We start from the raw sequence: 18,051 nt of genomic DNA, 5'->3' as shown, positions 1-18,051 counted from the left end.
TCTCTCTCTCTCGCACTCCCAATCTCTCTCTCTCTCACACTCCCAATCTCTCTCTCTCACACTCCCAATCTCTCTCTCTCACACTCCCAGTCTCTCACTCTCTCGCTCTCTCTCACTCCCAATCTCTCTCTCTCTCACACTCCCAATCTCTTTCTCTCACACTCCCAATCTCTCTCTCTCACACTCCCAATCTCTCTCTCTCTCACACTCACAATCTCTCTCTCACACTCCCAATCTCTCTCTCTCACACTCCCAATCTCTCTCTCTCTCTCTCCTTCCCTCTCTCTCTCTGTCTCTCTCTCCTTCCCTCTCTCTCTCTCTCTTTCGCTCTCTCTCTCTCTCTCCTTCCCTCTGCCTCCCCTCTCTCCCTCCCCTCTCTCCCCCTCTCCTCCCTCCCCCACCTTCTCCCCCCTTCCTTCCCTACCCCTCCTTCCCTGCCCCCTCCCCTCTCCCCCTCCTGCTCCCCCTCCCCCTCCCCCCTTCCTCTCCCTCTCCCCCCTTCCCTTCCTCCCCCCCTCCCCCTTCCCTTCCTCCCCCTCCCCCTTCCCTTCCTCCCCCTTCCCTTCCTCCCCCTTCCCCTTCCTCCCCCTTCCCCCCAGTTGCTCTCTCTCTTCCCCCAGTCTCTCTCGCTCTCTCTCTTCCCCCCAGACTCTCGCCCTCTCTTCCCCCCAGTCTCTCGCTCTCTCTTCCACCCCGTCTCTCGCTCTCTCTCTTCCCCCCCAGTCTCTCGCTCTCTTCCCCCCGTCGCTCTCTCTCTTCCCCCCGAGTCGCGCTCTCTCCCCGTCTCTCGCTCTCTCTCTTCCCCCCCAGTGTCTCTCTCTCTTCCCCCCGTCGCTCTCTCTGTTCCCCCCAGTCGCTCTCTCTGTTCTCCCCAGTCGCTCTCTCTCTTCCCCCCAGTCGCTCTCTCCCTTCCCCCCAGTCGCTCTCTCTCTTCCCCCCAGTCGCTCTCTCTCTTCCCCCCAACTCGCTCCCTCTCTTCCCGCCAACTCGCTCTCTCTCTCTTCCAACAACAGCATGCCCTCAAAAAAGCCTCGGCACCGCCGGGCACCCCCAGCTAGTCTATATATATAAAAGACCTCTTCTGTCTGTCTGTCTGTCTGTCTGTTTGCCTTTCTGTCTGTCTGTCCGTTCTCTATACGTTCGAAAGTTATCGAGCGTCACATCAAAAGAAAGCTTACGATTACGGACCGGTCATAGGTGTATTTACTTTTCCGTCAGCCAAAAATCGTGCCCACGGCATCCAAAAAACATTCAAAATTCCGCTCATTAAATGGGAAAAGTTCCGCTTATTTGCTCATTGGCATTGAGTGACGTGAAGGTTGACCAATCATGCGGTCAAGCATCCTGACAGTTGGCCGACGGATGACCAATCGCTGCGTCGCGGGGGCGGGTTCATTGCGCGTGCGGGCGGGCCATCCTACAGGAGAGTTTTGAGTGACTTGACGATTGACCAATCCTACAGTTCAGTGACCTGACGGTTGACCAATTGGTGCGTGTGTGGGCCGGCCTTATCATTCTGGATCGAGGTGAGTGGCCGCCATCTTGATTCTTCACGATTTTTTCCCACACTTTCTGTGTGTTAGGGAACTAAGGAAAATAACAATTTATTTGAGTTTAAAATTGTATTTAGCAACAGTAGGAAAGGAAGTGATCCCCTACCCTTCGCCGGGAGGCTCGCCTACTTTGACGGCCATTTCGAGCGGCTGTGCCGGCGCATGGCGCGGCCTAGCAGCCCAGGAAGCCTGGGCCTTGAGTTGTGGGCCGTGCCGGGAGCTGCCGCGCACAAAACTTCCCCGCGGCTTCAACAGCCCCGCCCCAGAGCTCGACCCAAAGCCAGCAGGTCACCGGCCGCGGCGTGCCATGCCGGGAGCTGCCGCGCACAAAACATCCCCGCGGCGTCAACATCCCCGCCCCAGAGTCGGACACATAGCCACCAGGTCACCGGCCGCGGCGGGCCATGCGGCAGCTGCCGTGCACAAAACCTCCCCCGCGGCATCAACAGCACCGCCCCAGAGCCCGACCCAAAGCCATCAGGTCAACGGCCGCGGCGGGCCGTGCCGGGAGCTGCCGCGCACAAAACCTCCCCGCGGCATCAACAGCCCCGCCCGAGAGCCCGAACCAAAGCCATCAGGTGAGTGGCCGCAGCGGCCCAGTCTCTCTCTCACACTCCCAATCTCTCTCTCTCACACTCCCAATCTCTCACACTCCCAATCTCTCTCTCTCTCACACTCCCAATCTCTCTCTCTCTCACACTCCCAATCTCTCTCTCTCACACTCCCAATCTCTCTCTCTATCACACTCCCAATCTCTCTCTCTCTCTCACACTCCCAATCTCTCTCTCTCTCTCACACTCCCAATCTCTCTCTCTCACACTCACAATCTTTCTCTCTCACACTCCCAATCTCTCTCTCACACTCACAATCTCTCTCTCTCTCACACTCCCAATCTCTCTCTCTCTCACACTCCCAATCTCTCTCTCTCTCACACACTCCCAATCTCTTTCTCTATCACACTCCCAATCTCTCTCTCTCACACTCCCAGTCTCTCTCTCTCTCACACTCCCAATCTCTCTCTCTCACACTCCCAGTCTCTCTCTCACACTCCCAATCTCTCTCTCTCTCGCACTCCCAATCTCTCTCTCTCTCACACTCCCAATCTCTCTCTCTCTCACACTCTCAATCTCTCTCTCTCTCACACACTCCCAATCTCTCTCTCTCTCACACTCCCAATCTCTCTCTCTCACACTCCCAGTCTCTCACTCTCTCTCTCACTCCCAATCTCTCTCTCTCTCACACTCCCAATCTCTCTCTCTCTCACACTCCCAATCTCTCTCTCTCTCACACTCCCAATCTCTCTCTCTCACACTCCCAATCTCTCTCTCTCTCACACTCCCAATCTCCCTCGCTCTCACACTCCCAATTTCTCTCTCTCTCACACTCCCAATCTCTCTCTCTCTCACACTCCCAATCTCTCTCTCACACTCCCAATCTCTCTCTCTCACACTCCCAATCTCTCTCTCTCACACCCCCGATCTCTCTCTCTCTCACACTCCCAATCTCTCTCTCTCTCACACTCCCAATCTCTCTCTCTCTCACACTCCCAGCCTCTCTCTCACACTCCCAGTCTCTCTCTCTCACGCTCCCAATCTCTCTCTCTCACGCTCCCAATCTCTCTCTCTCGCACTCCCAATCTCTCTCTCTGACACTCCCAATCTCTCTCTCTCACACTCCCAATCTCTCTCTCTCACACTCCCAATCTCTCTCTCTCTCACACTCCCAATCTCTCTCTCTCTCACACTCCCAATCTCTCTCTCTCACACTCCCAATCTCTATCTCTCACACTCCCAGTCTCTCTCTCTCACACCCCCAGTCTCTCTCTCTCTCACACTCCCAATCTCTCTCTCACACTCCCAACCTCTCTCTCTCACACTCCCACTCTCTCTCTCTCTCTCTCTCCTTCCCTCTCTCTCTCTCTGTCTCTCTCTCCTTCCCTCTCTCTCTCTCTCTTTCGCTCTCTCTCTCCTTCCCTCTGCCTCCCCTCTCTCCCTCCCCTCTCTCCCCCTCTCCTCCCTCCCCCACCTTCTCCCCCCTCCCTTCCCTACCCCTCCTTCCCTCCCCTCCCCTCTCCCCCCTCCTGCTCCCCCCCTCCCCCCTTTCCTCTACCCCTCCCCTTCCCTTCCACCCCCCTCCCCCTTCCCTTCCTCCCCCCCTTCCCTTCCTCCCCCTTCCCTTCCTCCCCCTTCCCCTTCCTCCCCCTTCCCCCCAGTCGCTCTCTCTCTTCCCCCCAGTCTCTCGCGCTCTCTCTCTTCCCCCCAGTCTCTCGCTCTCTCTCTTCCCCCAGACTCTCGCTCTCTCTTCCCCCCAGTCTCTCGCTCTCTCTTCCACCCCGTCTCTCCCTCTCTCTCTTCACCCCAGTCTCTCGCTCTCTTCCACCCGTCGCTCTCTCTCTTCCCCCCAGTCGCGCTCACTCCCCCGTCTCTCGCTCTCTCTCTTCCCCCCAGTCGCTCTCTCTCTTCCCCCCAGTCGCTCTCTCTGTTCCCTCCAGTCGCTCTCTCTGTTCTCCCCAGTCGCTCTCTCTGTTCCCCCCAGTTGCCCTCTCTCTTCCCCCAGTCGCTCTCTCTCTTCCCCCCAGTTGCTCTCTCTCTTCCCCCCAGTCGCTCTCTCTCTTCCCCCCAACTCGCTCTCTCTCTTCCCGCGAACTCGCTCTCTCTCTCTTCCAACAACAACATGCCCTCAAAAAAGCCTCGGCACCGCCGGGCACCCCCAGCTAGTCTATATATATAAAAGACCTCTTCTGTCTGTCTGTCTGTCTGTCTGTCTGTCTGTCTATTCTCTATATGTTCGAAAGTTATAGAGCGTACCTACACGCGCGTCACATCAAAAGAAAGCTTACGATTACGTACCGGTCATAGGCGTATTTACGTTTCCGTCAGACAAAAATCGTGCCCACGGTATCCAAAAAACATTCAAAATTCCACTCATTAAATGGGAAAAGTTCCGCTCATTTGCTCATTGGCATTGAGTGACGTGAAGGTTGACCAATCATGCGGTCAAGCATCCTGACAGTTGGCCGACGGATGACAAATCGCTGCGTCGCGGGGGTGGGTTCATTGCGCGTGCGAGCGGGCCATCCTACAGTTGAGTGTTGAGTGACTTGACGATTGACCAATCCTACAGTTCAGTGACCTGACGGTTGACCAATTGGCGCGTTTGTGGGCCGGCCTTATCATTCTGGATCGAGGTGAGTGGCCGCCATCTTGATTCTTCACGATTTTTTTCGACACTTTCTGTGTGTTAGGGAACTAAGGAAAATAACAATTTATTTGAGTTTGAAATTGTATTTAGCAACAGTAGGAAATGAAGTGATCCCCTGCCCTTCGCCCGGAGGCTCGCCTACTTTGACGGCCATTTCAAGCGGCTGTGCTGGTGCATGGCGCGGCCTAGCAGCCCGGGAAGCCTGGGCCTTGAGTTGCGGGCCGTGCCGGGAGCTGCCGCGCACAAAACCTCCCCGCGGCTTCAACAGCCCCGCCCCAGAGCTCGACCCAAAGCCAGCAGGTCACCGGCCGCGGCGGGCCATGCCGGGAGCTGCCGCGCACAAAACTTCCCCGCGGCGTCAACAGCCCCGCCCCAGAGCCGGACACATAGCCACCAGGTCACCGGCCGCGGCGGGCCATGCGGGAGCTGCCGTGCACAAAACCTCCCCCGCGGCATCAACAGCACCACCCCAGAGCCCGACCCAAAGCCATCAGGTCAACGGCCGCGGCGGGCCGTGCCGGGAGCTGTCGCGCACAAAACCTCCCCGCGGCATCAACAGCCCCGCCCGAGAGCACGAACCAAAGCCATGAGGTGAGCGGCCGCAGCGGCCCAGTCTCTCTCTCACATTTCCAATCTCTCTCTCTCACACTCCCAATCTCTCACACTCCCAATCTCTCTCTCTCTCACACTCCCAATCTCTCTCTCTCTCACATTCCCAATCTCTCTCTCTCACACTCCCAATCTCTCTCTCTATCACACTCCCAATCTCTCGCTCTCACACACCCAATCTCTCTCTCTCTCTCACACTCCCAATCTCTCTCTCTCACACTCCCAATCTCTCTCTCTCACACTCACAATCTTTCTCTCTCACACTCCCAATCTCTCTCTCACACTCCCAATCTCTCTCTCTCTCTCACACTCCCAATCTCTCTCTCTCTCACACTCCCAATCTCTCTCTCTCACACACTCCCAATCTCTTTCTCTATCACACTCCCAATCTCTCTCTCTCACACTCCCAGTCTCTCTCTCTCCCACACTCCCAATCTCTCTCTCTCACACTCCCAGTCAATTCAATTCAATTCAATTCAAATGCTTTATTGGCATGAAAGTTTACAGAGAACCATATTGCCAAAGCTTACACAACAAAAAAGTACAGTTTTCCAACATTCTGTAGGTGTCAAACAATTTTGACCCTTGTTGGGTACATACAATATTACTTTTAAACAATATTAATTTAAACAGTCTTTGTACATCATTGGGTACATTCAGTATTAATTTTAAACAGTCCTCAGGTTGTGACATGTTGTTACATATTTGGCACCAAGGTATGGTCTGTCTCCTTCTCCCAGGACTAATCTTAATTTTGACAGGTCATCCAAATCCTTGAAATCTGGGGTTGTTTGGCTGAGCTTGTTAAATAATATGTTTCTTGATGTGTTGAATTTTTTGCATTTTAGGAGGAAATGCATTTCTGTTTCGACCTCGCCAGTCAGACATTGATCACATATTCTATTCTCTCTAGGCTGCCAGGATTTCTTGTATCTCCCTTTTTCAATTGCCAGTTGGTGGTCGCTTAGTCTGTACCTCGTGAGGGTCTGTCTCTGTTTTGTGTCTCTGATGGTCGAGAGATAGTCTGCCAGTTTATATTCTCTTTTTAGGGCCCGGTAACATTCTAATCTGCTTTGGCTTTTGGTTATTTTGTTCCAATGTTCCAGGTAGGTTTCTTTGCATTGTTTAATGATTTGGTTCACTCGGATTGGTGTTTGGACGGCAGTGTTGGTCTGGGACTGGTCAGGGTCCGGCTGAGTAGGAGTACTTAGTTTCAGTAGCAGCTGACTCAGGGGACTCTTTTCTGGGTTTAGCTCTTGGGTCTGGAAGGCTTTAAAATGAAGGGTGTCTGGGGAGCAAGTTTTGAGGTGATTTACGAATTTTAGTGCTCGTTTTGGATGTTTATTATCAGTGGGTATCTGCCTAGTTTGGCTCTGCATGCATTTGTTGGTGTTTTCCTTTGGGTGCGAAGGATGCTTCGGCAAAATTCTGCATGTAGGGCTTCTATTGTGTGTTTTTCCCATTTAGTGTAGCTATGGTGATTTAGCGGGCCCCATACTTCACTACCGTACAGCGCAATGGGCAGGATTATGCTGTCAAATATTTTGAGCCAGATTTTGATTGGGATTTGAATGTTGTAGAATTTTCTTTTTATTGCATATAGGGCTCTTCGGGCTTTTTCTTTTAGTGCATTCACTGCTATGCTGAAGCTCCCTGATGCTGTAATGGTTAGACCAAGGTAAGTGTAGCTCATAGTGTGTCCTATGATGGTATCACTGAGAGTAAACTGGTATTTGTTTTCCTGAAACCTGGGCCTTTTTTGAAAAATCATGATGTTGGTTTTCTTTAGATTTACTGTTAGAGCCCAGTTTTGGCAGTATTTGTCGAGTAGGCCTAGTTGTTGCTGTAATCCCTGTTCTGTGGGAGACAGCAGAACCAGGTCGTCCGCATAGAACAGGGATTTCACTTCTCCATCCAGGAGACAGAGACCCGGTGACTCGCTTTGCTCCAGCATGTCTGCTAATTCATTTACGTATATGTTGAACAGGGTCGGGCTCAAATTGCAGCCCTGCCGGACGCCTCTTCTCTGGGTGAAGAAACCGGTGCGTTTGTCTCCAATTTTGACCCCGCATTTATTTTTCAGATACATCGATTTAATAAGTTCATAGACTTTGCCCCCTATTCCGCACTGAAGAAGTTTATAATAGAGCCCTTCGTGCCAGATAGAGTCAAAGGCTTTCTTGAAGTCAATGAAACAAGCGAATATTTTCCCATTTTTTGTTTGGTGTATATGTTTTTCAATGAGAGTGTGAAGGGTATAGATATGGTCGGTGGTGCGGTGTTTTGGAAGAAAGCCTATTTGATTTTTTCTGAGGATATTATGTTTGTTAAGAAAATCCAGTCATCTACTATTTAGAATACTGCAGAATAATTTCCCTAGACAACTGTTGACACAGATGCCGCGGTAGTTATTTGGGTCTGATTTGTTTCCACTTTTATATATGGGAGAGATGAGACCTTGGCACCAGATATCGGGAAAACAGCCTGAACGTAATATGATGTTGAATAACTTGAGTACCGCACCCCGCATCTCCATATTGCTGAACTTGAGCATTTCATTTTTGATGTTGTCTGGACCACAGGCTTTCTTTAGGTGGAGAGATTTTGTTTTTGTGGCCAGTTCTTTCCATGTGATTGGGGAGTCTAGAGGGTTTTGGTTGTCTTTAATTGTTGCTTCTAATGTGTGGAGTTTTTCTGTGACATGATGTTGACTTGGGTTTGTTTCGTTTATTGGGATGTTTTTGTAGAGGTTTTCAAAATGTGTTCTCCAGATGTCGCCATCTTGGATTGGTAATGCTTGCAATTGTGTTGTACTCAGGTTATTCCACATTTCCCAGAATTGATTTGGATTAGTGGAGTTTTCAATTTCTTCGAGTATTTGTGGGTATGATTTTGTGTTTTGTTTCTAATGGTGTGTTTATATCTTTTGAGGGTCTCATTGTATCTAATACGTAGGTCTGGATTGTTTGGTTGGCGATGCTTTTGGTTTGATATTTTTCTCAGGTCTTTTCTGGCATTTTTGCATTCGTGGTCAAACCATTTCTCATTTTTATTTTGTCTTTTGTAACGTTTCCTCTTCTGTTTCACAAGGTCGGCTTTTACAGCTGCCTCATGGAAGATCATATTTATATCCTCTATGGCCATGTTTACACCATCTCTGGTGATCTCATATAGATTTTCTTCAAATTTTGATATTTTACTTGTGAGATCAGGTGAATTTAGTGCTGTGATGAATTTATCTCCACTGTCTGGGGCCCATCTGTATGTCTGGTTTATTTTATGTAGCTTACTGGGTTCCTTTTTTGTGTCTGTAGTTTGGGCAGAAAGTTTAATGTAAACATTTATTTGGTTATGGTCTGAGAGGGGGGATTGCTGCCTGACAGTGAATGCGTTGATATCGCAGGGGTCCAGGTCAGTGATTGTATAATCCACCACACTAGACCCAAGAGTTGAGGAATATGTGAGTCTCCCTAAGGAGTCCCCTCTGAACCTACCGTTAACTATGTACAGGCCTAAGGCTCGGCAGAGTTGCACTACCTCCCTACCGCTTTTATTTATTTCACAATCAAGGTTGTTCCGATTTGCGATGGCTGGTGTGACATATAGAGGGGTCTGGCCAAACACATGGTTGTTGCCCTGTGGGTCTATGAAGTCAGGTTCACATCCGGTCCTTGCATTTAGGTCACCACATAGTAGCACCTTTCCTTGGGCCTGGAAATGGCTGATTTCCATGTGGAGAGTATCAAATAACTCCTCTTCAAAATATGGCGATTCTATTGGAAGTATGTAGATCGCACATAAGTAAACATCGTTTTTTGCTATTCCTATATTTTTATCTAATTTTAGCCATACGTGTGATTTTCCCTGTTTTATCGGTGAGATGTGTTTTGTTCAGTTCTCCTTTATACCACACCAGGATTCCCCGGAGGTTCTGCCCTTGCATGTCTTAGTGTTCTTTACTGAGGGCACAATGATTTCATGGTACATTGGAGGACAGTGGGTCGGCATGTCCTTTTGGCACCATGTTTCTGTTAACACAATTATATCAATGTCTTTTATAGCTTTTAGGAATTCAGGGTCTGTACTCTTCATCCCAAAAGTTGAGGAGCGGAGACCCTGGATATCCAGCAGCTTATGTGGAAAGAACGCATTTATATAGTTCAAAAAACGAAATAAAATGGACCTATTTTGTGGGATGAGTGTGGAAACACTATTTTCTATAATGCTAAATGACGATTTAGTATAAATTTCATGAGGCAATGCACATATAGCTATCTAATAATAGTAATAGTAATGATAAGGGTAACAATAATGATAATGATAAAATAACAATATTAATAATTTAGTGCATTCCTCTCCGGCTTTCTATCAGGCTGCTCATCATCGTACATGATCTTTCTCAGTTCTTGGTCTACAGTCTGTGGTCTAGAGGGGGGTCTGGGGTCAGGTATAAAAGCACGGTTCTGTTGTTGGTTTTGTATAGTGGGGTGGGGGACATTGGTGGTCCTGTTTGGGTTAGGGCTCCCAATGGTAGAGCGGGTGGGAGGGCTGCGTCTTTTGGCAGTGTTTATGAGGTTCACACTCCCAATCTCTCTCTCCTCTCTCCACTCCCAATCTCTCTCTCTCTCACACTCCCAATCTCTCTCTCTCACACTCCCAATCTCTCTCTCTCACACTCCCAATCTCTCTCTCTATCACACTCCCAATCTCTCTCTCTATCACACCCCCAATCTCTCTCTCTCACACACCCAATCTCTCTCTCTCTCACACTCCCAATCTCTCTCTCTCACACTCCCAATCTCTCACTCTCTCACACTCCCAGTCTCTCTCTCTCACACTCCCAATCTCTCTCTCTCTCACACTCCCAATCTCTCTCTCTCACACTCCCAATCTCTCTCTCTCACACACTCCCAATCTCTCTCTCTCTCACACTCCCAATCTCTCTCTCTCTCACACTCCCAATCTCTCTCTCTCTCACACTTCCCAATCTCTCTCTCTTCACACTCCCAATCTCTCTCTCTCACACTCCCAATCTCTCTCTCTCACACTCCCGATCTCTCTCTCTCTCACACTCCCAATCTCTCTCTCTCTCACACTCCCAATCTCTCTCTCTCTCACACTCCAAGTCTCTCTCTCTCACACTCCCAGTCTCTCTCTCTCACGCTCCCAATCTCTTTCTCTCACGCTCCCAATCTCTCTCTCTCGCACTCCCAATCGCTCTCTCTGACACTCCCAATCTCTCTCTCTCACACTCCCAATCACTCTCTCTCACACTCCCAATCTCTCTCTCTCACACTCCCAATCTCTCTCTCTCTCACACTCCCAATCTCTTTCTCTCACATCCCAATCTCTCTCTCTCACACCCCCCAGTCTCTCTCTCTCTCACACTCCCAGTCTCTCTCTCTCTCTCTCACCCCCAATCTCTCTCTCTCACACTCCCAATCTCTCTCTCACACTCCCAATCTCTCTCTCTCTCACTCCCAATCTCTCTCTCTCTCTCTCTCTCCTTCCCTCTCTCTCTCTCTGTCTCTCTCTCCTTCCCTCTCTCTCTCTCTCTTTCGCTCTCTCTCCTTCCCTCTGCCTCCCCTCTCTCCCTCCCCTCTCTCCCCCTCTCCTCCCTCCCCCACCTTCTCCCCCCCTCCCTTCCCTACCCCTCCTTCCCTCCCCCTCCCCTCTCCCCCCTCCTGCTCCCCCCCTCCCCCGTTTCCTCTCCCCCTCCCCCCTTCCCTTCCTCCCCCCTCCCCCTTCCCTTCCTCCCCCTCCCCTTCCCTTCCTCCCCCTTCCCTTCCTCCCCCTTCTCCCCCTTCCCCCAGTCGCTCTCTCTCTTCCCCCCCAGTCTCTCGCGCTCTCTCTCTTCCCCCCAGTCTCTCGCTCTCTCTCTTCCCCCAGACTCTCGCTCTCTCTTCCCCCCAGTCTCTCGCTCTCTCTTTCCACCCCGTCTCTCGCTCTCTCTCTTCACCCCAGTCTCTCGCTCTCTTCCACCCATCGCTCTCGCTCTTCCCCCCCAGTCGCGCTCACTCCCCCGTCTCTCGCTCTCTCTCTTACCCCCCAGTCGCTCTCTCTCTTCCCCCCCAGTCGCTCTCTCTGTTCCCCCCAGTCGCTCGCTCTGTTCTCCCCAGTCGCTCTCTCTCTTCCCCCCAGTCGCTCTCTCTCTTCCCCCAGTCGCTCTCTCTCTTCCCCCCCAGTCGCTCTCTCTCTTCCCCCCAGTCGCTCTCTCTCTTCCCCCCCAGTCGCCCCTCTCTCTTCCCCCCAGTCGCTCTCTCTCTTCCCCCAACTCGCTCTCTCTCTTCCCGCCAACTCGCTCTCTCTCTTCCCGCCAACTCGCTCTCTGTCTCTTCCAACAACATGCCCTCAAAAAAGCTCGGCACCGCCCGGCACCCCCAGCTAGTCTATATATATAAAAGACCTCTTCTGTCTGTCTGTCTGTCTGTCTTTCTGTCTGTCTGTCCGTTCTCTATACGTTCGAAAGTTATAGAGCGTACCTACACGCGCGTCACATCAAAAGAAAGCTTATGATTACGTACCGGTCATAGGCATATTTACTTTTCCGTCAGACAAAAATCGTGCCCACGGTATCCAAAAAACATTCAAAATTCCGCTCATTAAATGGGAAAAGTTCCGCTCATTTGCTCATTGGCATTGAGTGACGTGAAGGTTGACCAATCGTGCGGTCAAGCGTCCTGACAGTTGGCCGGCGGATGACCAATCGCTGCGTCATGGGGGCGGTTTCATTGCGCGTGCGGGCGGGCCATCCTACAGTTGAGTGTTGAGTGACTTGACGATTGACCAATCCTACAGTTCAGTGACCTGACGGATGACCAATCGGTGCATGTGTGGGCGGGCCTTATCATTCTGGATCGAGGTGAGTGGCCGCCATCTTGATTCTTCACGATTTTTTCCCACACTTTCTGTGTGTTAGGGAACTAAGGAAAATAAAAATTTATTTGAGCTTTAAATTGTATTTAGCAACAGTAGGAAATGAAGTGATCACCTGCCTTTCGCCGGGAGGGCTCGCCTACTTTGACGGCCATTTTGAGCGGCTGTGCTGGCGCATGGCGCATCCTAGCAGCCCAGGAAGCCTGGGCCTTGAGTTGCGGGCCGTGCCGGGAGCTGCCGCGCACAAAACTTCCCCACGGCGTCAACAGCCCCCGCCCCAGAGCTCGACCCAAAGCCAGCAGGTCACCGGCCGCGGCGGGCCATGCCGGGAGCTGCCGCGCACAAAACATCCCCGTGGCGTCAACAGCACCGCCCCAGAGCCCGACCCCAAAGCCATCGGGTCAACAGCCGCGGTGGGCCATGCCGGGAGCTGCCGCGCCCAAAACCTCCCCGCGGTGTCAACAGCCCCGCCCGAGAGCCCGAACCAAAGCCATCAGGTGAGCGGCCGCGGCGGCCCAGTCTCTCTCTCACACTCCCAATCTCTCTCTCTCATACTCCCAATCTCTCTCTCTCTCACACTCCCAATCTCTCTCTCTCACACTCCCAATCTCTCTCTCTATCACACTCCCAATCTCTCTCTCACACACCCAATCTCTCTCTCTCACACTCCCAATCTCTCTCTCTCTCACACTCCCAATCTCTCTCTCTCTCACACTCACAACCTCTCTCTCTCACACTCCCAATCTCTCTCTCTCTCTCACACTCACAATCTCTCTCTCACACTCCCAATCTCTCTCTCTCTCTCACACTCCCAATCTCTCTCTCTCTCTCACACTCCAATCTCTCTCTCTCTCACACCTCCCAATCTCTCTCTCTCTCACACACTCCCAACTCTTTTTCTCTATCACACTCCCAATCTCTCTCTCTCACACTCCCAGTCACTCTCTCTCACACTCCCAATCTCTCTCTCACACACTCCCAGTCTCTCTCTCTCTCACACTCCCAATCTCTCTCTCTCACACTCCCAATTCTCTCTCTCTCACACTCCCAATCTCTCTCTCCACACACTCCCAATCTCTCTCTCTCTCACACTCCCAATCTCTCTCTCTCTCACACTCCCAATCTCTCTCACACTCCCACTCTATCTCTCTCTCTCCCTCACACTCCCAATCTCACTCTCTCTCACACACTCCCAATCTCTCTCTCTCTCTCACACTCCCAATTTCTCTCTCTCTCACACTCCCAATCTCTCTCTCTCACACTCCCAATCTCTCTCTCTCACACTCCCAATCTTTCTCTCTCTCTCCACACTCCCAATCTTTCTCTCTCTCTCACACTCCCAATCTTTCTCTCTCTCTCACACTCCCAATCTCTCTCTCTCTCTCACACGCCCAATCACTCTCCCTCTCACACTCCCAATCTCTCTCTCACACTCCCAATCTTTCTCTCTCTCTCACACATCCAATCTCTCTCTCTCACAATCCCAATCTCTCTCTCACACTCCCAATCTCTCTCTCTCTCACTCTCCCAATCTATCTCTCTCTCTCACACTCCCAATCTCCTCTCTCTCTCTCTCACACTCACCAATCTTTCTCTCTCTCTCACACTCCCAATCTCTCTCTCTCTCTTTCTCACACTCCCAATCTCTCTCTCACACACCCAATCTCTCTCTCTCTTTCACACTCCCAATCTCTCTCTCTCTCTCACACTCCCCAATCTCTCTCTCTCTCTCTCACACTCCCACTCTCTCTCTCACTCCCAATCTCTCTCTCTCTCTCTCACACTCCCAATCTCTCTCTCTCTCTCACACTCCCAATTTCTCTCTCTCTCACACTCCCAATCTCTCTCTCTCTCACACTCCCAATCTCTCTCTCTCTCTCACTCCCAGTCTCTCTCTCTCTCACAATCCCAATCTCTCTCTCTCTCACACTCCCAATCTCTCTCTCTCTCTCACACTCCCAATCTCTCTCTCACACTCCCAATCTCTCTCTCTCTCTCACTCCCAATCTCTCTCTCTCTCACACTCCCAATCTCTCTCTCTCTCTCACACTCCCTATCTCTCCTCTCTCTCACACTCCCAATCTCTCTCTCTCACACTCCCAATCTCTCTCTCTCTCACACTCCCAATCTCTCTCTCTCACACTCCCAATCTCTCTCTCTCACACTCCCAATCTCTCTCTCATACTCCCAATCTCTCTCTCTCTCATACTCCCTATCTCTCTCTCTCACACTCCCAGTCTCTCTCTCTCTCTCACTCCCAATCTCTCTCTCTCTCACTCCCAATCTCTCTCTCTCTCACACTCCCAATCTCTCTCTCTCTCACTCCCATTCTCTCTCTCTCACACTCCCAATCTCTCTCTCTCTCACACTCCCAATCTCTCTCCTCTCTCACACTCCCAATCTCTCCCTCTCACACTCCCAATCTCTCTCTCTCTCACACTCCCAATCCTCTCTCTCTCACACCTCCCAATCTCTCTCTCTCTCTCACACTCCAATCTCTCTCTCTCTCACACTCCCAGTCTCTCTCTCTCTCTCTCTCACTCCCATCTCTCTCTCTCTCACTCTCCCAATCTATCTCTCTCTCTCACACTCCCAATCTCTCTCTCTCTCTCTCTCACACTCCCAATCTTTCTCTCTCTCTCAACACTCCCAATCTCTCTCTCTCTTTCTCACACTCCCAATCTCTCTCTCACACACCCAATCAATTCAATTCAATTCAATTTCCATTCAAATGCTTTATTGGTATGAAAGTTTACAGAGAACCATATTGCCAAAGCTTACATAACAAAAAGGTACAGTTTTCCAACATTCTGTAGGTGTCAATCGATTTGACATTTGTTGGGTACATACAATATTACTTTTAAACAATATTAATTTTAAACAGTCTTTCTACTTCATTTGGTACGTTCAATATTAATTTTAAACAGTCTTAATTTTAAACAGTCCTCAGGTTGTGACATGTTGTTACATATTTGGCCCCAAGGTATGGTCTGTCTCCTTCTCCTTGGACTAATCTCAATTTTGACAGGTCATCCAATTCCTTGAAATCTGGGGTTGTTTGGCTTAGCTTGTTGAATAATATGTTTCTTGATGTGTTGAATTTTTCGCATTTTCGGAGGAAATGCATCTCTGTTTCAACCTCGCCGGCCAGACATTGATCGCATATTCTATTCTCTCTAGGCTGCCAGGATTTCTTGTATCTGCCTTTTTCAATTTCCAGTTGGTGGTCGCTTAGTCTGTACCTGGTGAGGGTCTGTCTCTGTTTTGTGTCTCTGATGGTCGTGAGGTAGTCTGCCAGTTTATATTCTCTTTTTAGGGCCCGGTAACATTCTAATCTGCTTTGGTTTTCGGTTATTTTGTTCCAATGTTCCAGGTAGGTTTCTTTGCATTTTTTAATGATTTGGTTCACTCGGATTGGTGTTTGGACGGCTGTGTTGGTCTGGGGCTGGTCAGGGTCCGGCTGAGTACTTAGTTTCAGTAGCAGCTGACTCAGGGGACTCTTTTCTGGGTTTAGCTCTTGGGTCTGAAAGGCAGTGCTCGTTTTTGGATGTTTATTATCAGTGGGTATCTGCCTAGTTCGGCTCTGCATGCATTTGTTGGCGTTTTTCTTTGGGTGCGAAGGATGCTTCGGCAGAATTCTGCATGTAGGGCTTCTATTGTGTGTTTTTCCCATTTAGTGTAGCTTTGGTGATTTAGCGGGCCCCATACTTCACTACCGTACAGTGCAATGGGCAGGATTATGCTGTCAAATATTTTGAGCCAGATTTTGATTGGGATTTGGATGTTGTAGAATTTTCTTTTTATTGCATATAGGGCTCTTCGGGCTTTTTCTTTTGGTGCATTCACTGCTATTCTGAAGCTCCCTGATGCTGTAATAGTTAGACCAAGGTAGGTGTAGCTCATAGTGTGTCCTATAGTGGTATCACTGAGGGTAAACTGGTATTTGTTTTCCTGACATCTGGGCCTTTTTTGAAAAATCATGATGTTGGTTTTCTTTAGATTTACTGTTAGAGCCCAATTTTGGCAGTATTTGTCGAGTAGGTCTAGTTGTTGCTGTAATCCCTGTTCTGTGGGAGACAGCAGAACCAGGTCGTCCGCATAGAACAGGGATTTCACTTCTCCATCCAGGAGACGGAGACCTGGTGACTCGCTTTGCTCCAGCATGTCTGCTAATTCATTTATGTATATGTTGAACAGGGTCGGGCTCAAATTGCAGCCCTGCCGGACGCCTCTTCTCTGGGTGAAGAAATCGGTGCGTTTGTCTCCAATTTTGACCCCGCATTTGTTTTTCAGATACATTGATTTAATAAGGTCATAGACTTTGCCCCCTATTCCACACTGAAGAAGTTTATAATAGAGCCCTTCGTGCCATATAGAGTCAAAGGCTTTCTTGAAGTCGATGAAACAGGCGAATATTTTCCCATTTTTTGTTTGGTGTATATGTTTTTCAATGAGGGTGTGAAGGGTATAGATATGGTTGGCGGTGCGGTGTTTTGGAAGAAAGCCTATTTGGTTTTTTCTGAGGATATTATGTTTGTTAAGAAAATCAAGTAATCTACTATTTAGAATACTGCAGAATAACTTCCCTAGACAACTGTTGACACAGATGCCGCGGTAGTTATTTGGGTCTGATTTGTTTCCACTTTTATATATGGGGGAGATTAGTCCTTGGCACCAGATATCGGGAAAACAGCCTGAACGTAATATGATGTTGAATAATTTGAGTACCGCACCCTGCATCTCCATATTGCTGAACTTGAGCATTTCATTTTTGATGTTGTCTGGGCCACAGGCTTTCTTTAGGTGGAGAGATTTTGTTTTTGTGGCCAGTTCTTTCCATGTGATTGGGGAGTCTAGAGGGTTTTGGTTGTCTTTAATTGTTGCTTCTAATGTGTGGAGTTTTTCTGTGACCTGATGTTGACTTGGGTTTGTTTCGTTTATTGGGATGTCTTTGTAGAGGTTTTCAAAATGTGTTCTCCAGATGTCGCCATCTTGGATTGGTAATGCTTGCAATTGTGTTGTACTCAGGTTATTCCACATTTCCCAGAATTGTTTTGGATTGGTGGAGTTTTCAATTTCTTCGAGTATTTTGTGGGTATAGTTTTGTGTTTTGTTCCTAATGGTGTGTTTATATCTTTTGAGGGTTTCATTGTATCTAGTACGTAGGTCCGGATTGTTTGGTTGGCGATGCTTTTGGTTTGATATTTTTCTCAGGTCTTTTCTGGCATTTTTGCATTCGTGGTCAAACCATTTCTTATTTTATTTTGTCTTTTGTGATGCTTCCTCTTCTGTTTCACAAGGTCGGCTTTTACAGCTGCCTCATGGAAGATCATATTTATATCCTCTATGGCCATGTTTACACCATCTCTGGTGATCTCGTATGGGTTTTCTTTAAATTTTGATATTTTACTTGTGAGATCAGGTGACTTTAGTGCTGTGATGAATTTTTCTCCACTGTCTGGGGCCCATCTGTATGTCTGGTTTATTTTATGGAGCTTACTGGGTTCTTTTTTTGTGTCTGTAGTTTGGGCAGAAAGTTTAAGGTACATATTTATTTGGTTATGGTCTGAGAGGGGGGATTGCTGCCTGACAGTGAATGAGTTGATATCGCAGGGGGTCCAGGTCAGTGATTGTATAGTCCACCACACTAGACCCAATCTCTCTCTCTCTCTCACACTCCCAATCTCTCTCTCTCTCTCACACTCCCAATCTCTCTCTCTCTCTCTCACACTCCCACTCTCTCTCTCTCTCTCTCTCTCACTCCCAATCTCTCTCTCTCTCTCTCACACTCCCAATCTCTCTCTCTCTCTCA

The sequence above is a fragment of the Somniosus microcephalus genome, chromosome 12 (genome assembly GCF_052327205.1).
Source record: "Somniosus microcephalus isolate GS21.2 chromosome 12, FLI_Smic_1.0, whole genome shotgun sequence".
NCBI lineage: Eukaryota > Metazoa > Chordata > Chondrichthyes > Squaliformes > Somniosidae > Somniosus > Somniosus microcephalus.
The sequence above is the reverse complement of the archived record's forward strand: the minus strand, read 5'-3'. Positions refer to the sequence as shown.